This window comes from Choloepus didactylus, chromosome 4 (genome assembly GCF_015220235.1).
Source record: "Choloepus didactylus isolate mChoDid1 chromosome 4, mChoDid1.pri, whole genome shotgun sequence".
NCBI lineage: Eukaryota > Metazoa > Chordata > Mammalia > Pilosa > Megalonychidae > Choloepus > Choloepus didactylus.
This window is the reverse complement of record NC_051310.1, coordinates 62,287,818-62,307,006: the sequence shown is the minus strand read 5'-3', so window position 1 is coordinate 62,307,006 and position 19,189 is coordinate 62,287,818. Positions and strand designations below refer to the sequence as shown.

At 37.3% G+C, this 19,189-nt stretch overlaps 1 protein-coding gene across 2 annotated transcripts in view; it reads right to left on the bottom strand.

Annotated features, from left to right (window-relative positions):
• Positions 1 to 19,189, bottom strand: part of SAV1 (salvador family WW domain containing protein 1) — a 46,071-nt gene that overhangs the window by 8,351 nt on the left and 18,531 nt on the right. The gene's annotated exons all lie outside the window — the stretch shown is intronic.

Genomic DNA, 19,189 nt, shown 5'->3' with positions numbered 1-19,189 from the left:
ATTTATTTTTTACAAAGGTGAAGAGGCAATTCAATGGAGAAAGGATAGTTTTTTCAACAAGTGCTACTGGAACAACTGGGACATCCATAGTCAAAAAATCTAACACAACTTAATCTCACACCTTATAAAAAATCAACTAAAAATAGATCATATATAAAAATGTAAAACATAAAAAACTATGGCACTGAAAGTGCCGACCATAAAGGAAAAAAGGTAATAAACTAGACTTCATTAATATTAAAAATGTTTGCTCTGCAAGACACTGTTAAAGAAAGCAAAACTACATACTGTGAGAAAAATCTGCAAATAACATATCAGATAAAGGACTCTTATCTAGAATATATAGAGAATTCTCAAAACTCAACATTTACCAAAACTCAAAAAAAAATTTTAATGGGCAAAAGACTTGAACAAGCAGTTTACTAAAGATGATATACAGATGGCAAATGAAAACACGCAAAAAAATGCTCAACATCATATTAGCCATCAGGGAAATGCAAATGAAAACCACAATGAGAGACACCACTACAGATGTCTGAGAATGACCAAGAAAAATCCCAAAAAACAAACAAAACCCTGACAATACAAGTTCTGATGAGGATGTGGGAAAACCAGAACTTTTGTATATTGCTGGTGGAACTGCAACATGCTACCACCCCTGTGGAAAACAGTTTAGCAGTTTCATATAAAAGTTAAGACATACACTTTCCATATGACATAGCAACCAAGAATTTACCCTAGAGAAATGAAAATTCATCTTCACACAAAAAACCCTTAAGGTGATGTTTACAACAGCTTTATTTATAATTGCCCCAAAGTGGAAATAACCCAAATATACTTCAACAGAATGGATAAACAAACTGTGGTATGAACATACAGTGGACTACTACTCAGGAAATAAAAAAGAACTAATTATTGTTACGTGCAACAACAGGATGAATCTCAAAGGCATTATGCTAAGCGAAAGAAGCCAGTTTCAAAAGGCTATATGACACGATTCCATTTATACGAGATTCTTGCAAAAGCAAAACAGAGCAGCGGTTGCCAGGAACCTGAGTGGGGGCAGCAGCTGACAACAACAGAGCAGAATGATTCAGAGGGGGTGGGGGGATGGAAATGTTCTATATACTAATTGTGTTGGCATTACATGAATCTACATATATTAAAACTTATACCTAAAAAAATGTTAAATTTACTGCATGCTATTTGAAAAAAATTACCTGGCTGTGTACTTTTACTCTCACTCAAGAACAGTAATAGTACATAACAAATTACTCCAAAACTCAATGGCTTAAAACAAGAAGTCTTTATTTAAATCACAAGTCTATAGGTTAGTGATATAGGCTGAGCTCATAAAGTGTTTTTCTCATTATTGTATCGAGAGATAACTGATATGAGGCCCCTATGATGATCAGACCTCCATTCCCTCTCTGACCTAAGCAGCTATTACCCCTAGTTCACTCTGTTCCAACTACATGGCCTCCTTGCAGTTCTCTAACATGGCAAACACTGGCTGTTCATTCTACCTAGAATACTCTTCCTTCAGATAGCTGCTTGGCTTATTCCCCAACTCTTTCAAGTCTCTTCTCAAATGCCTCAATGAAGTTTACTTTACACTTACTATCTACTACAGTTTACCTCTTCCCAGATTCCAATTATGCTGTCCTACTTTTTCTTTGTAGTACTTTAACCTTCAAACTTATTATATAATTTTTGTTGGTCTGGTTATCATCTTTCTTAACCCCTACTAGAATGGAAGATTCAAAAGGAGAGAGATCTTTGTCTTCAATGATATATCTCAAGCCTCTACAACAGTGCCTACAGAATAGAGCACGTAGTAAGTGTTCAATAAATAAGCTACAGTAAAGAAGACAATGTTATTGGTGGAGAGAAGTTATATAGATCAATGGAATAGGATAGAGAAATCACAAATAGACCCATACAAATATGCCGAACTGGTTTTTGACAAAGGTGCAAAAGCAATTCAGTGGAGGAAATATAGCCTTTTCAAACAAATGGTGCTGGAGCAAATAGATATTTCCATAGGCAGGAAAATGAACCTTGATCTCAACTTCATGACTTATAAAAAAAATTAACTCAAATGGGGATCAAAGAATTAAATGTAAAATATAAAACTACAAACCTTTAGGAAAAAACAAAGGAGAAAATCTTTGGGGCTTAGGACGAGGGGAAGAGTTCTCAGACTTTATAATAAAAGCACTATTAATAAAAGGAAACATTTGTCAATTGGAGCTCATCAAAATTAACAACTTTTGCTCTATGAAGAGAATGAAAAGACAAGCTATAAACTGGGGGAAGATTATTTGTAAACCAAATATCCAACAAACGACTAGAATCTAGAATATGTAAAGAATTTTCAAAACTTATTAGTTGTTGGGGACAATTAAGGTAGCATATATAATATTCACCTTCAGCGATACCGGTAACATGCAACATGGCCGCCAGGGCTGATGCAAAAACAGCCTAAGCTATAATTAGCCTTCTTCTAGGAAGTAACAGTAGTTCCCGCCCAAGCAGTAGCTAGTTCGGGCCTAAACAGTAGCCGCCCATTGGCCATCCACCCCAGCGACAGCTACCACCAATCCCAGACCCCCAGCAACAGCAACCGCCAATCCCCCTACATCTGCCTTCCACCCTAGCAACAGCAGCAGCCAATCCTAGATCGCCACCCGTCCTTACTAGCCACTCCCTCCACCCTTAGAGTATATATACCCTGCCTCTTCAATAAAATTTTGCAGCTTGATCAGAAACCTGTCTTGCTGTCATTCCTCGTGTCTCTTGTCCCATACCATTCCTCCCTCACAGGACTCGGAGCCTCCGTTGAACGTCCCACGGGCCGGGATAATTAGTAAAAATACAATCAAATTAGAAAATGGTAAAAGACATGAAAAGACATTTCACTGGACAGGATATATAATAGGAAATAAATACATGAAAAGATGTTTGATATCATTAGCAATCAGGAAAAAGCAAATTAAAACAATAATGAAATATCACTACACACCTAACAGAACAGCTAAAGTAAAAAACAGTGACACTGCTGGTGGGAAAGTAAAACGGCACAGTCACTTTGGAAAACAGTGACAGTTTCTTATTTTAAAAACTAAACATGCAATTACCATATGTGCCAGTTTGATGTATTATGTCCCCCAAAATGCCATTATCTTTGATGCAGTTTTGTGTGGGCAGACATATCAGTGTTGATCAGATTTTGGAATCCTTTGGGTGTTTCCATGGAGATGCAATTCAATCAACTGTGGACAAGACCTTTGGTTGGATAATTTCCACGGAGGTGTTGCCCCACCCATTCAGGGTGGGTCTGAATTAAATTACTGAAGCACTATATAAGCTCAGACAGAAACAGCGAGCTTGCTACAGCCAAGAGGGACACTTTGAAGAATGCACAGAAGCTGAGAGAGTAGCAGCAGATGAGAGACAGTTTAGACGGCCACTGAAAGCAGACTTGCTCCGGAGAAGCTAAGAGACGACAAACACCCCAAGAGCAATTAAGAGTGACATTTTTGAGGAACTGCAGCCTAGAGAGGAACGTCCTGGGAGAAAGCCACTTTGAAACCAGGACTTTGGAACAGACACCAACCACCTGCCTTCCTAGCTAACAGGTTTTTCCACACACCATTGGCCATGCTCCAGTGAAGGTATCCAATTGCTGATGTGTTACCTCGGACACTTTATGGCCTTAAGACTGTAACTGTGTAAACAAATAAACCCCCTTTTATAAAAGCCAATCCATCTCTGGTGTTCTGCATCCCGGCAGCATTAGCAAACTAGAACACCATACAACACAGCAATTGCATACCTGGGCATTTCTCCTGGAGAAATGAAAACCTATGTTCATGCAAGAACCCATATACAATGCTCATAAACTTAATTCATAACAGCTAAAAAAATGGCAACAGTCCAGATGTCCTTTAACAAATGAATGATTAAACAAACTGTCATACATACATACCACGGAATACTATTCAGCAATAAAAAGGAATAAACTATTGATAAGTATAACATGGATAGAACTGCAGGGAATTACGCTGAGTGAAAAACGGCACTTCCTAAAGATTAAATATCACTTATATAGCCTTTCTGAAATAACAAAATTTTAGAAATGGAGAACAGATTAGTGTTGCTTGCCAGGGTTTAGAGATTGGGAGGGAGGTGGAAGAGGCTACTGAACGGCAAACAGGGAAGTATTCTTGTGTGATGAATTGTTCAGTGTTTTGACTGTGATGCTGCATACACAACCTACACATGTATTAAAACTGTACAGAACTAAATACATTCATGCAACCAAACGAGTGCAAGTAATACTGGGGAAATCTAAACAGGACAGGTGGGGTATATCAAATGTAAATATTCTGATTATAATATACTATATAAAAACTATAGTTTTGCAAAATGTTACCATTAGGGGAAACTGGATAAAGCATACACAAGATCTCTGTATTATTTCTTACAACTGCATGTGAATTTGCAATTATCTCAATTAAAATTTCAGTTAAAAAAAAGGTAGGAAAGAGTATACATATAGGCTCTAGATCCAATGTACATATAAGGTTTGCCAAAAACAGCTGAGATAGAGCAAGAACAATAAAGGAAGAAGTGGAGATAAGAAGAGAGCAATGTGAAAAACTGCTAGCACAGAATATTACCCTGGTCATTTCTCCTTCTCTCTCTACAAACCTGTCTCTGGCAATCACAGAAGCCAATTTCAAATAACTACCACAGGAAAAAATAAGTTCTTCAACAATGCACAATAAAAACAGCACAACATCAGTTCTAGAAGAAAAAATAAAGAGGTATAATATTTATTAAAAAGGACATTCCAGAAAAATGTTGCCCCAAAGCAAAGAAAAAAAAATGCAACTAAATACTCTACTATAAATTAAAATAAGAAAAAAATGGAGTAATCAGTTTTAAACACGTGAGAACTTAGGGAAAACCGTTCCCATAAGCCCTTCTTGAGAAAACTATTGTCATACCTTGCTCATCCAAGAGATGAGTAGGGAAACACAGAGAATTAAAAGATAGTAGGTAATAAATATTTAACTGTAGAACCAAGAGTGAAATAAAAGTGGAGATTAGAATAATGGAACAAAATATTTTAAGATTTATTTATATGCCGTAATGTATAAAATTGACAGGAGAAGGAGAAACAAAGGCAAGAGATAGAAAAGTTCATTGATTATTGCATGTAATACCTAGGAGTCATTTGATATTAAGGAGAAAAAATAATCAAGCATTGGAAGTATAAGCATATTTTAAGAACAGAAGGTTAAATACTAAGATTATACTGTTGATGAAAATCAGGGAGTAGAGGAGAGGGAAAGCAGAAAAGGCAATAAAAAATTGATAATCCAAAATTTTTATAGTAGAAGCCAAAAGATATTATCTAAAGAAAAAGAATGCTAAGAATATAACTATAAAGGTAAAAGTTAAGAAAATATCAACCTTTTTAAGTATCACAAGAATTATAAAAAATCAAGTAAACAAACATAAGACATTATGAAAAAAAGAAAACAAAATGATAGAAATCAGACCAAATATATGTGTCATATAATGTAAATAAGCTAAATTCAACTAATGAAGAAAAAGATTTTCATACAGGATCACAAAGAAAACCCAATTTCACACAACAGATACACCTAAAACCAAGTGATTTAGAAAGACTGGAAATAAAAGACCAAAAGTATACCATACAAATGCATATAAGATATTAAAACTGTTAAGGTGAAGTTTTCTGACTAAAAAGCTTATTAATTCCTGGAGTTGGGCTGCTTGGGAATGCAGCCCAAAGCAGGTGGTAAATTCCATCTAAGGCTAAATACTGGCACAAGACTGATAGTCAACAAGCATGGTAAGTTGAAAAGAACTTTGAACAGAGAGTTCAAGAGGGCATGAAACCATTAAGAGGTAAACGGGTAGGGTCCATGCAGTCTGCCTGGAGGACTTGTAGTGCATGCAGCTGTGCCAGCAGCCTTAGAAAGAACTAAAAAAAAATTAAATTAAATTAAATTAAATTTAAAAAGCCTATTAAACAAGAAAGATACATTGAAATGATTTAAAAATTCACAATGAAGACCTAATTCCTATTTCATAACAGCATTATATTCATAAAGTAAAAACCATAGAAGGTTAGAAGGTAACTACAGAAGTGCATAAAACAGATTCAGTATCTCTCTCTATGATAAAGTAGTTTAAAATAAGGGTACAGAGAATCTAAATAACATAAATAATAAAGAAGATTGGAATGACATAAACAAACCTATATAAGGAATGAGAAAATACATAGCTTTCTTCAAGTGTCCACAGAACCATTCAGAAAAATCAATCATGTACTGGGTCACAAAGAAAACCTCAATAAATTCCAAGAAATAGAAACAGTAAATAAAATTCTCTAGTTAATAAGGTAATTAGAAATTGAAAACAGTAACCATAAAACAAATCCCTAATTTTTGAAACTCTACTCTTAGATTTAAAAAAAAAAAAAGTATTCAAAGAAAAATTCATAGCCATAATCACAATTAAAAATTCATTTTAAAAATGAAGCAAGCATCCACTTCACCAAGTTAAAAGAACCAGGCCACTGAAAGTACTCCTACTTTGGCTGCTGAAAAGTGATGGTAACCCTCTAAGTCCTGCACCCTAGAGTCTTTCCACGCAGGAATCCAGGAGCCAGCAGATTCATCATATCCACATACAGAGACCCCATTGTAGTTCACAGTGCCCATCCCCTACCCTAAGGCTGGCCATTTCAAATGCCTAGATCTGGGGGAGAGGGGAGGGGAGGGGGACAAAGAGCAATCCTGCTCTGACGGTTGGCTGGCAAGGGTGATCCTCTGGGTCCTACAGCCTTGATCCTTTCTGCACAGATTTGGCTGCTTTCACACACGGAGAGGCAGGGGCAAGAGAGGGAACTCCACTGTGATGCCAAGAGATCTTCCCCCACCCCCGCGGCCAGTGGCTGTGTACTGGTCTGTGTCTTGCCAGCCAGCAAAACACAGCACACTACTGGGCCAGCTGTGGCTCGTGAAGTTGACCCTCTCAGTCCCACAGCCTGGAGTCTTTCCACACAGGAATCTGACCCATGAGCTCCAATTTACCCACAAATGGAGTCTTCACCATAGTGCACAGCACCCAACTCCCACCCCCGGGGCCAGCAGCTTCCAGGATGCCTGGACCTGGTAGAGACGGGGAGGTCCTCTCCTAGGAAAAGAGGGAGAAATAGGACAGTCCTGAGCTAACAGTTGGCTGGGGAGGGTGACCCTCCAGGGCATGCAGCCTTGAACTGGACCTTGACCCGGTCTGGACCCTGCCCAGCAGGCTGCTGTGGTCAGGGAGAGGCAGGATTGTGGGGAATAGGTGGCCCAAGAGCACCATTTGCTGGGAAGACTGGGAAAGTCCAGTCTGGCAAGCTGCTTTTCTGCCCAACCTCTAACAACCTTCCAAAAGGAGCTGTACTCCCCGCATGAGACCCTGGCCCTAGTTTGGCTGGGAATTACTGACAAACCAAATGCCAAAAAAGGCCTTCAACGTGAACCCAAGCAACAACAACATCTTAGACAAGAAAAGAAAACCAACTTTCAAAATAATCTTATTAAATAATCAGATGCCCAGAAACCAGCAAAAAATCACAAGGCATGTAAAGAAACAAAAAGATACGGTCAAGCCAAATGATCAAATTAAAAAGTCAGAGGAGATAAAGAATTTGGAACTAATCAGATATTCAAACAAATCTCCTAAATAACTTCAACAAGATGGTTGAGATAAAGGATATCAAGAAGACCCTAAAAGACCATGAAGAATTTGAAAAAACAGAAAAATAGCAGATCTTATGGAAATGAAAGATACTGTAGATGAAATGAAAAAATATACTAGAGATACACAACAGCAGATCTGAAGAGGCAGAAGGAAAACAGTGACCTAGAGAACAGAGCAACTGAATTCTAATGCACAAAAGAACAAATGCAGGAAAAAAATGGAAAACTTAGAACTGGATCTCAGGGAAATGACTGACAACATGAAGTGCACAAATATAAGAATCACAGGAGTCCCAGAAGGAGAAAAGAAGAGAAAAGGGCCAGGAAGAATATTTGAGGAGATAATTTTGGAAAATTTCCCCTATATAAGACATAAATATGCAAATCAAAGAAGCCCAACATACTCCAAATAGAAAAAATTTGAACACACCCATTCCCAGACACACACTAATCAGACTATTTAATATCTCAGAGAAGGAGAAAATCCTGAAAACAGCAAAAGAAAAGCAATTCACCACATACAAGGGAAGCCACGTAAGACTAAATGCTGACTTCTCATCATGCACCATGGAAGCAAGAAGGCAGTGACATGATATATTTAATATTCTAAAAGAAAAAATTGCCAGCCAAGAATTTTTATCCAGCACAGCTGTCCTTCAAAAGTGAGGGAGGTTTTAAATATTCTCAGATAAAGAAAACCTGACAGAATTTGTTAACAAGAGACCTGCCCTGCAAGAAATACTAAAGGGAGTTCGGCAGGCCGGTGGGGAAAAAAAAAAAAGGGAAAAAAAAAACGAGAGAGGCTCAGAGGAGAGTAGAGAGTATAGAAGTGATGATTATCAATATGGGTAATTAAAAGGATAAAAAGAGAAAAATACTAGATCTGACAAATAAAAGCCAAAGAATAAAATGGTCAAAGCAAGGACAGCTTTTACAGTAATTAACACTGAATGTTAATGGATTAAACTCCCCAATCAAAAGACCCAGATTGGCAGAATGGATAAAATATATATATATGATCCATCTATATGCTGTTTACAAAAGACTCATTTTAGATCCAAAGATACAAACAGGTTGAAAGTGAAAGAATGTGAAAAGATATTCCATACAAGCAATAACCAAAAAAAGTTGGGTAGTTATACTAATATCAGACAAAACAGACTTTAATGTAAAAAATTTTATAAGAGACAAAGGACACTATATATTAATAAAAGGGGCAATTCACCAAGAAGAAATAATCATAAATATTAACGCACCTAACCTAGGTGTTCCAAAGTACATGAAGAAAACACTGGCAAAACTAAAGGGAGTAACAGACATCTCTACAATAATAGTGGGAGACGTCAACACACCACTGTCTTCAATAGATAAACACCTAGACTGAGGATCAAAAAAGAAATTGAGAACCTAAATAATATGATACATGAATGAGCCCTAACAGATATATATAGATCATTGCACCACAGAACAGCAGGATATACTTTCTTCTCAAGTGCTCATGAAACATTCTCCAGGATAGACCACATGCTGGGGCACAAAACAGGTCTTAATAAATTTAAAAAGACTGAAATCATACAAAGCGTGTTCTATGACCATAATGGAATGAAGCTAGAAAACAATAACTATCGGAAAACCAGAAATTTCACAAATATATGGAGGTTAAACAATATACTCTTTAGCATGAAACCCTGATACATCCCAGAGCAATTTGAGCAGAGAATAAAAAGTATTTGCAAAGCCCCCTTGAAGGACTGGGGAGAAACAGGAAATATTAAACTTCCCCAGCTGGGGAATCCCTGATATTCTCGCAAGCATTGAGGACCACCATTGTAGTAGGCCAATCCCTCGATACTGGGGCTTGCCCTTATGAAGTTTGTTACTGCAAAGGAGAGGCTAAGCCTACTTACAATTGTGCCTAAATGTCGGCCCCAGAGAACCTCTGCAGTCACTCAGATGTGGCCTCTCTCTCTAAATCAACACTGCAGGTAAACTCATTGCCCTCCCCCACTACGTGGGACATGATTCCTGGGGGTGTAAATCTCCCTGGCAACATGGGACATAACTCCCGGGGATGAGCCTGGATGCGGCATTGTGAGACTGAGAAAGACTTCTTGACCAAAAGGGTGAAGAGAAATGAAACAAAATAAAGTTTCAGTGGCTGAGAGATTTCAAATGGAGTTGAGAGGTCATTCTTGAGGTTATTCTTATTCATTATATAGATAACCCTTTTTAGTTTTTAGTGTATTAGAATTGCTAGAAGGAAATACTTGAAACTGTTAAACTGTAATCCAGTATCCTTGATTCTTTTTTTAATGCAATTTTATTGAGATATAATCACATAACATACAAAGTGTACAATTAGTTGTTCACAGTATAGTTGTGCATTCATCACCACAAACTTGAAACATTTTCATTATCCAAAAAAATAAAGATTAAAGTAAAAAGAACATCCAAAACATCCCATTCCCCTCCTCCCCACATTGTTCGTTTACTTTTTTTAATACAGTTTAATTGAGGTATATTCACACACCCTACAGTCACCCGCAGTGTATAAATCAATTATTCACAACACCATCATACATTTGTGCATTCATCACCAGAATCAATTTTTGAACCTTTTCTTTACTCGAAAATACAAATAAAAAAGAACATCTAAATCTTTCCATCCCCTCCATCCCAGCCTATTCTTCATCTAATTTTTGCCCCCATTGTTCCACTCATCTGTCCATACACTCAGAATCCTTGATTCTTGATGACGATCGTTTCACTATATAGCTTATATGGGATGACTGTGTGATGGTGAAAACCTTGTGGCCTACATTCCCTTTATCTGGTACATGCACAGATGAGTAGAAAAAATGGGGACAAAAGTAAATGAATAATGGGGGGGTGGGGTATGAGATGTTTTGGGTGTTCTTTTTTATTTTTATTTTTTGGAGTAATGAAAATATTCAGAAAACTGATTGTGGTGATGAATACAGAACTATATAATCATACTGTGAACAACTGTACACTTTGGATGATTTTATGGTATGTGAATATATCTCAATAAAATTGCATTAAAAACAACAAAAAAAAACACCACACTCTTACACAATCAGTGGTCAAAGAAGAAATTGTAAGAGAAATCAGTAAACATCTTGAGAAGAGTACAACATATCAAAACTTGTGGGATGCAGTGAAGGTGGTGCTGAGAGGAAAATTTGTAGCCCTAAATGCCTACATTAAAAAGAAAGCGCTAACACCAAAGACCTAACTGAACAACTTTAGAAACCAGAGAAAGAGTAGCAAACTAATCCCAAAGCAAGCAAAAGGAAAGAAATAACAAAAATTAAAGTGTAAATAAATGAAATGGAGAACAAAAAAACAACAGAGAAAATCAATAAAACCAAAGTTGGTTCTTTGAGAAGATCAGTAAGATCGACAAACCCTTAGCTAGACTGACAAAAAGTCAAAAGGAAAGAAAATGCAAAGTAAAAAAAAAATCATAAATAAGAGGGGGGCCATTATCACAGACCCCAAAGAAATAAAAAAGATCATAAGAGGATACTAAGAACAACTGTATGTCAACAAACAAGACAACTTAGATGAAAGACAATTTCTTAGAAATACATAAACAACCTATACTGACTTGAGAAGAAATAAAAGACCTCAACAACCAATTACAAGTAAAAAGATTAAATCAGTCATCAAAAACCTCCTTACAAAGAAAAGCCCAAAGCCAAGCCCAAAAGCTTCTGGTCAAACTCTTCCAAAAAACTGAAGAGGAAACACTACCTAAGTCATTCTATGAAGCCAACATCGTCCTAATACCTAAGCCTGATAAAGATATTACAAGAAAGGAAAACTACAGACCAATCTCCCTAATGAATATAGATGTGAAAATTCTCAATGAAATACTTGCAAATCAAGTCCAATAGCATGTTAAAAGAATTATACACCATGACCAAGTATATTTTATTCCAGGTATGCAGGGGTGATTCAACACAAGAAAATCAATTACTGTAATATAACACATTAACAAATCAAAAGGGGAAAACCACATGATCATCTCAATTGATGAAGAAAAGACATTTGACAAAATTCAGCATCTTTTCTTGACAAAAAAACACTTCAAAAGGTAGGAATCAAAGGAAACTTGCCCAACATGACAAAAGGCATATTATGAAAAACCCACAGCTAACATCATACTCAATGGTGAGACTAGAAAGCCTTCCCTCCAAGATCAGGAATGAGACAAGAACGTCCACCATCACGACTGTTATTCAACACTGTGCTAGAAGTTCTATGTAGAGAGCAATTAGGCACAAAAAAGAAGTAACAGGCATCCACATTGGAAAGGAAGAAGGAAAACTCTCATTATTTGCAGAGGACATGATCCTATATTTGGAAAATCCCGAAAAAACTACAACAAAGCTACTTGAGCTAATAAACAAATTTAGCAAAGTGGCACAATACAAGATTAACACACAAAAATCAGTGTTTCTATACACTAGAAATGAGCTATCCGAGGAGCTAATTAAGAAAAAAATTCCATTTACAATAGCAACTTAAAGAATCAGGTTATCTAGAAATAAACTTAACCAAGGATGTAAAGGACCTGTACACAGATAAGTACAAAATATTGCTATAAGAAATCAAAGAAGACCTGAATAAATGGAAAGAGATTCCATGTTCATGCACTGGAAGGCTAAATGTCATTAAGATGTCAATTCTACCTAAATTGATCTACAGATTCAATGCAATACCAAAATTCCAACAACCTACTCTCCAGCATTGGAAAAGTTAGTTGTCAAATTTTGGAAAAATTAGTTGTCAAATTTATTTGGAAGGAAAAGGGGCCTCAGACAAAAACATCATGAAAAAGAAGAATGAAGTGGGAGGACTCACGCTTCCTGACTTTAAAACTTATTATAAAGCCAGTGGTACTGGCATGGTACTAGCATAAAGACAGACAGACTGACAAATGAATCAAATTGAGAGTTCAGAAACAGACCCTCAGATCAATGGACAACTGATGTTTAACAAGGTCCTAAAATCCATTAAACTGGGACAGAATAGTCTCTTCAATAAATGGTGTTGGGAGAACTGAATATTGATTTACAAAGCAAAGAGAACCTCACACGCTATACAAAAAACTTAAAGTGGATCAAAGACCTAAATATAGGAGACAGTACTGTAAAACTCCGAGAAGATAATATAGGGAAACTTCTTAAAGAACTAAGAAGGCAGCTTCTTAGATCTTACATCCAAAGCACAAGCAATAAAAGCAAAAATAGATAAATGGGACCTCCTGAAGACTGAATACTCTGTGTGCCAACAGACTTTGTCAAAAGCGTGAAAAAGCAGCCAACTCAATGGGAGAAAATAGCTGGAAACCACATTTCTGATAAGGGTTTGATATCCAGAATATATGAAGAAATTCTACAACTCAACAATAAAGACCAACAACCCAATTATAAAGTGGGCAAAAGACATGAATAGGCATTTCTTCAAAGAAGAAATACAAATGGCTAAAAAACACATGAAAAGATGCTCCTCTTCACTAGTTATTAAGGAAACACAAATCAAAGCCACAACGAGATATCATCTCACACCTTTTAGAATGGCCGCTATTAAACAAACAGGAAACTGTAAGTGTTGGAGAGGATGTGGAGAAATAGGAACACTTATTCACTGCTGGTGTGAATGTAAAATGGTGCAGCTGCTGTGGAAGATGGTTTGGCAGTTTCTCAGAAAACTAAATATTGAGTTGCCTCATAACCCCGCAATTCCACAACTCGAAATATATCCAAAATATCTGAAAACAGGAACACGAACAGATACTGGCACATTGATGTTCATAATGGCATTATTCACAGTTGCCAAAAGATGGAAACAATTCAAGTGTCCATCAACTGATGAATGGATAAACAAAATGTGGTATATACATACAATGGAATATTACTCAGCAGTAGGAAGGAATGAAGTCCTGAAGCACACACGAACATGGATGAACCTTGAGGACATAATGCTGAGTGAAATAAGTCAGACACAAAAAGACAAATATTGTATGATTTCACTAAAATGAACTAATTAGAAAATGTGAACTCATAGTCAGAAAACTTAGAATACAGGTTACCAAGAGATAGAATGAAGCTAGAGAATGGGGCAGTTGTCCAGTATGAACAGAATTTTTAATGAGGTTGAACTTAAATGTTTGAAAATGGACAGAGGTGACAGTAGCTCATTATTAGGATTGTTAAGTAATAGTGCTGAATTGTAGGTGAATATGGTTGAAAGGGGTTGTTCAGAGTCATGTACGTCACCAGAAGGAAAGCTACAGGTTAAAATATGGGATTGTATAACAGTGAACCTTGTGGTGGTTGATGTTTATGATTAACACTACAAATATAAATAAGTTATTTCATGAACTAGTACAAGTGTACACTTGTACAAAGAATTAATAATAGAGTGGTATATGGTGAAAAGTACCTACTGCAAACTACAGACTATGGTTAACAGTGATATCTTACTATTCTTTCACTAACAATAACAAATGTACCACACCAATACTAGGGGTCAATAATGGTAAGGGATAAGGGGCTTGGGTGTTCTGGGTTTTCTTTTTTAATGTCTATTTATTGTTATACTTTCAGGAGTAATGAAAATGTTCCAAAATTGACTGAGATGACTGCACAAAAAAAAAATGAATTAAAAAATGTTAAAGCTAAAATTCCTTTGTAATTACATTGTGACCAGAATCCTGAATGCTTTAAATGGAACCTGACAAAGAGCACAAGATTCTAAAACCAGAACTGGACTTAATGTTAGGCCTTATAGAATTAATTAATGGAAAAAACAATGGAATACACAGTCAAAATTTATAACAGAACTGTTATAGTAGTCAAGAACTGAGAAAGAAAAGGAGTCTGCAAAAGCAGGAAACTATAACACAGACACCAAATTGAGATTTGTAGCAGCTAATAACATATTTCGGTCTAAATTAAATAAATAAGTCTTCCAAAAGTCCTAAATGGGGCCAAAAAAACCCCACAAAAACTAAAAACTAAAAGTCAAAAGATTATACTAGCAATTCTCAAACTTTTTGTTCTCAGGATCTATTTTCATAAAAACAGCAAGAAATATGGCAATGTTTTACATTTATGCAAATCTCTTTGTCTAGCTTAATAAAAGCCTGCCTTCTGCATTCGATCTCTTGCAATATGTTGTTCTCATAGAAGTATATGAAGAAAATATGGTCTTACACAAATATGTAGCTAGAAAAGAGGACTTCATGACTTCCTGAAGGGTCTCAGGGACCCTCCCCTAGCACCTAGGCAGATCTTCAGAACATAATTTGAGAAATGCTGCATTATAAACTGGAAAATAAGCTCATTGTTTTAAATTAACTTACAAAAAATTTATTACTTACCCAAATTAAATGAAATAAAAATTTTCTTATTTCAGTAATAAAAAAATTATCAATTTTATTTGCAATATCATAGTCAACAGAATTTCTGGTCTAAAATTTGTAATGATATGGTGGGGGGAAGAAAGATCAGATGTTTGAGTACCAAGTTTCTTACTATCAGAATTATGTTAATACACAAATAAATTAAAATGTCTTTAAAAAGCTAAAAACATCAAACATGTCAGAAGCTGTTATATTAGTATAGTTTTGCATAATTTTACAGCACTTTGATTATATGATTTAGGAAATATTAAACTTCCCACCTAGTATACCTTCTGATCATCTTTCTCTGCTTAACAACAGATAGGTGTCTAACGATAAATAAATTTCCAATATTGAACTTGAATTCAATTTCAATAAATTTCCTATTTTAGTACATATCAGATTCACGAGAACATGTTCAAACTAAGATGTGTAAAAGTCAACCACTATATTTACCTGTTATACACACTTACCATGGCCACATAGCTCAAAACAAGAAAGTATAAAATTCCTAATCATAGCTAGTCTTCTGGACACAATCATGACATGTACAATATCAATTACAGATTCATTAAATTCAGATTTTTTCCTTTCATAACAATATAAAGTCAACTACTATAAATCTGAACAGATGTTCAATTAAAGTTAAAGTTTTAATACTTTCATTGTCTCTATTCGATTACTTCAAGTCTGGGAGGCACACTTATCACTAACATTAGCACCTTCATTTTTTCATTTTCTAGTATTTTTAATTAAAATAAGTCCAGGAGGCGGGGCAAGATGGCGGACTGGTGAGCTGTATGTTTTAGTTACTCCTCCAGGAAAGTAGGTAGAAAGCCAGGAACTGCGTGGACTGGACACCACAGAGCAATCTGACTTTGGGCATACTTCATACAACACTCATGAAAACGTGGAACTGCTGAGATCAGCGAAATCTGTAAGTTTTTGTGGCCAGGGGACCCGCGCCCCTCCCTGCCAGGCTCAGTCCCGTGGGAGGAGGGGCTGTCAGCTCCGGGAAGGAGAAGGGAGAACTGCAGTGGCAGCCCTTATCGGAATCTCATTCTACTGATCCAAACTCCAACCATAGATAGACTGAGACCAGACACCAGAGAATCTGAGAGCAGACAGCCCAGCAGAGAGGAGACAGGCATAGAAAAAAAACAACACGAAAAACTCCAAAATAAAAGCGGAGGATTTTTGGAGTTCTGGTGAACACAGAAGGGGGAAGGGCAGAGCCCAGGCCCGAGCTCAGGCCCTGAGGCGCATATGCAAATCCCGAAGGAAAGCTGATCTCTCTGCCCTGTGGACCTTTCCTTACTGGCCCTGGTTGCCTTGTCTATTAGCATTTCAATAACCCATTAGATCTCTGAGGAGGGCCCTTTTTTTTTTTAATCCTTCTTTCTTTTTCTAAAACAATTACTCTAAGAAGCCCAATACAGAAAGCTTCAAAGACTTGCAATTTGGGCAGGTCAAGTCAAGAGCAGAACTAAGAGAGCTCTGAGACAAAAGGCAATAATCCAGTGGCTGAGAAAATTCAATAAACACCACAACTTCCCAAGAAAAGGGGGGTGTCCGCTCACAGCCATCATCCTCGTGGACAGGAAACACTCCTGCCCATCGCCAGCCCCATAGCCCAGAGCTGCCCCAGACAACCCAGTGTGACAGAAGTGCTTCAAATAACAGGCACACACCACAAAACTGGGCGTGGACATTAGCCTTCCCTGCAACCTCAGCTGATTGTCCCAGAGTTGGGAAGGTGGAGCAGTGTGAATTAACAAAGCCCCACTCAGCCATCATTTCAGCAGACTGGGAGCCTCCCTACACAGCCCAGCAGCCCAGAACTGCCCTGGGGGGACAGCACTCACCTGTGACATAGCACAGTTATCCCTCAACAGAGGACCCGGGGTGCACAGCCTGGAAGAGGGGCCCACTTGCACGTCTCAGGAGCCATACGCCAATACCAAGGACTTGTGGGTCAGTGGCAGAGACAAACTGTGGCAGGACTGAACTGAAGGATTAGACTATTGCAGCAGCTTTAAAACTCTAGGATCACCAGGGAGATTTGATTCTTAGGGCCACCCCCCCTCCCTGACTGCCCAGAAACACGCCCCATATACAGGGCAGGCAACACCAACTACACACGCAAGCTTGGTACACCAATTGGACCCCACAAGACTCACTCCCCCACTCACCAAAAAGGCTAAGCAGGGGAGAACTGGCTTGTGGAGAACAGGTGGCTCGTGGATGCCACCTGCTGGTTAGTTAGAGAAAGTGTACTCCACAAAGCTGTAGATCTGATAAATTAGAGATAAGGACTTCAATTGGTCTACAAATCCTAAAAGAACCCTATCAAGTTCAGCAAATGCCACGAGGCCAAAAAACAACAGAAAATTATAAAGCATATCAAAAAACCAGACGATATGGATAACCCAAGCCCAAGCACCCAAATCAAAAGGCCAGAAGAGAAACAGCACATAGAGCAGCTACTCAAAGAACTAAAGATGAACAATGAGACCATAGTACGGGATACAAAGGAAATCAAGAAGACCCTAGAAGAGCATAAAGAAGACACTGCAAGACTAAATAAAAAAATGGATGATCTTATGGAAATTAAAGACACTGATGACCAAATTAAAAAGATTCTGGACACTCATAGTACAAGACGAGAGGAAGTTGAACAATGAATCAGTGACCTGGAAGATGACACAACGGAAAATGAAAGCATAAAAGAAAGAATGGGGAAAAAAATTGAAAAAATTGAAATGGACCTCAGGGATATGATAGATAATATGAAATGTCCGAACATAAGACTCATTGGTGTCCCAGAAGGGGAAGAAAAGGGTAAAGGTCTAGGAAGAGTATTCAAAGAAATTGTTGGGGAAAACTTCCCAAATCTTCTAAACAACATAAATACACAAATCATAAATGCTCAGCGAACTCCAAACAGAATAAATCCAAATAAACCCACTCCGAGACATATACTGATCACACTGTCAAACACAGAAGAGAAGCAGCAAGTTCTGAAAGCAGCAAGAGAAAAGCAATTCACCACATACAAAGGAAACAGCATAAGACTAAGTAGTGACTACTCAGCAGCCACCATGGAGGCGAGAAGGCAGTGGCACGATATATTTAAAATTCTGAGTGAGAAAAATTTCCAGCCAAGAATACTTTATCCAGCAAAGCTCTCCTTCAAATTTGAGGGAGAGCTTAAATTTTTCACAGACAAAGAAATGCTGAGAGAATTTGCTAACAAGAGACCTGCCCTACTGGAGATACTCAAGGGAGCCCTACAGACAGAGAAACAAAGACAGGACAGAGAGACTTGGAGAAAGGTTCAGTACTAAAGAGATTCGGTATGGGTACAATAAAGGATATTAATAGACAGAGGGGAAAAATATGACAAACATAAACCAAAGGATAAGATGGCTGATTCAAGAAATGCCTTCACGGTTATAACGCTGAATGTAAATGGATTAAACTCCCCAATTAAAAGATATAGATTCGCAGAATGGATCAAAAAAATGAACCATCAATATGTTGCACACAAGAGACTCATCTTAGACACAGGGACACAAAGAAACTGAAAGTGAAAGGATGGAAAAAAATATTTCATGCAAGCTACAGCCAAAAGAAAGCAGGTGTAGCAATATTAATCTCAGATAAAATAGACTTCAAATGCAGGGATGTTTTGAGAGACAAAGAAGGCCACTACATACTAATAAAAGGGGCAATTCAGCAAGAAGAAATAACAATCGTAAATGTCTATGCACCCAATCAAGGTGCCACAAAATACATGAGAGAAACACTGGCAAAACTAAAGGAAGCAATTGATGTTTCCATAATAATTGTGGGAGACTTCAACACATCACTCTCTCCTATAGATAGATCAACCAGACAGAAGACCAATAAGGAAATTGAAAACCTAAACAATCTGATAAATGAATTAGATTTAACAGAC